The sequence below is a fragment of the Phoxinus phoxinus genome (genome assembly GCF_949152265.1).
Source record: "Phoxinus phoxinus genome assembly, chromosome: 24".
Taxonomy (NCBI): Eukaryota; Metazoa; Chordata; class Actinopteri; order Cypriniformes; family Leuciscidae; genus Phoxinus; species Phoxinus phoxinus.
Window position 1 is genome coordinate 1,854,110 of NC_136899.1, and position 2,401 is coordinate 1,856,510.

The window sequence follows — 2,401 nt, forward strand, 5'->3', positions numbered from 1 at the left end:
ACACACACGCGCGCACACACACACACACGTGCACACACACACACACACACACGTGCACACACACACACACACACACGTGCACACACACACACACACACACACGTGCACACACACACGTGCACACACACACACACACACACACACACACACGCACACACGCACACACACACACACACACACACGCACACACACACACACACACACGCACGCGCGCACAATCATTTTAGAGCCAAATCTTACACAGAGATGAATACACGTTATTTATCATGCATGCTGAACTGTGTATTGTAATATATATATTAAAAATAATTAAATACAATAAAAAATACATAAAATAAAAAGGATTTCCTGCTGTTATGTGTCTCTGGAAATGTAAGGCCCGTTCCAGTCATTTCTGAGTCTCCAGCGCATGCTCAGCGCTTTTAATGTTACACCCCAGACGCATTACGCCCCACACAGACAATCCTTCACAAAGATGTATTCTGGAGACGTCGCATTAGCAACAGAACAAGTCGTCATTCTCGTGACTCATGCGTTTCGGAGGAAAGAAAGCGCAGAGATGTGCTACTCCACATTAGCGCGAGCACAGAACACACAGCGCGAGAGTTAGCAGGTGTGCGCGCGCGCGCCATACATCAATTTAATTGGGCGAAACTGTCCAGCACAGCAAAAACACGGAGGTAAAGGATGGCAGCTCCTAAACAAGAGCTTTCTTGCCCTATTTTATATACGTAATAAAGACGCAGAACAACAGCGGATGACCTTTACATGACCAAACGTGATCAATGTCCGTGTGTTTCAAACTGCATTATTACTATTGTTTATATTTAGTGTAAGTGACGCGATCATCAGAGACAGTGAGGAACATTGAAATGCCACTTTAGCAAACAAACCAGAACACACAAACACACACTGTAGAGTAGAAACACCAGAACATCCTAATAACACAGAAATGTATATTGATCCAGATTTAACACATCCGCCATCTTGGAACGGTTAACAGTTCATCACTCACACTTACTAATCAATGTTCATCACAAATATCACAGCATTATGGCTGTAAAAACCATGAGCTTTAATTTACAGATGAAATGGTAAAACCTTTTTCAAGTGGCTTTTTTATGTAGAACTCAATATGCAGATTTATAACAGCAATGATAAACTAAATGCTAAATAAAATCATCTGCTAATGTCTTTTGCTTATATACATAGGCCTATATAGCCTACATTGTATGGGTCAAAATTATCGATTTTTCTTTTATGCCAAAAATCATATATTAAGTAAAGATCATGTTCCATGAAGATATTTAGTAAATGTCCTACCGTAAATATATAAAACATGTATTTTTGTGAGTGAATGCAGCACAATCGTGAACATAAATGCACAACTTTAAAGGAGATTTTCTCAATGTTTACATTTTTTTGCTTCTCAGATTCCAGATTTTCAATAGTTGTGTCTCGACCAAATATTGTCCTATCCTAACAAACCACATATCAATGGAGAGATTATTTATCCAGCTTTCAGATTATGTATTAATCTCAATTTCGTAATTGTGACCCATGTGACTGGTTTTGTGGTCCAGGGTCACATATGCAATTGTGCAAAAGTTTACACACCCCTAGCAGAATCTGTACAATTTTCATTATTTTAAGGAGGATCATACAAATGCATGCTACCGTCCTGAATGAGATATTTGACATAAAAGATGTTTACATATAGTCAACAAGACCAAAAAAAAAACTAAAAACAGCTGAATTTATTAAAATGACCCTGTTCAAAAGTGTATGAACCCTTGACTCTTAATGCGGTGTGTCGTTCCCTGGATGGTCCACGAGTGTTTCTGTGATGGTTGTTCTTGTTAAACCGGCCAATGTTCTTAAGATGAATCCTCACAGTCCCGAAGAGTCTCTGGTTTTCCAGCATCTTTTGCATATGTGAACCGTTTCCAGCAGGGACTGTCTGGTTTTGGGATCCATCTTCTCACACTGAGGACAACTGAGGGTCTCCAACACGACTATTAGAGACGGTTGAGACATTCACTGATGCTCCAGGAGGACGAGCCGCGGGGAGCAAGAACAACCATCACGAAACGAAAAAACACTCGTGGATCATCCAGGTCACGACACAGTATTGAGAATCAAAGGTTTTGCACGGGGGATTTTTTATAAACCCAGTCTTGTGGACTATATATGATCCTTAGATCACAAACCCAGTCACATGACGCACGGGTATTTCTGTGGCAATAGCAACTATACATGTATGGGTCAAAATTATAGATTTTTCTTTTATGCCAAAAAATCATGAGGATATTAAGATCATGTTCCATGAAGATATTAAGTAAATGTCCTACCGTAAATATATAAAACATGTATTTTTGTGAGTGAATGCAGCACAATCGTG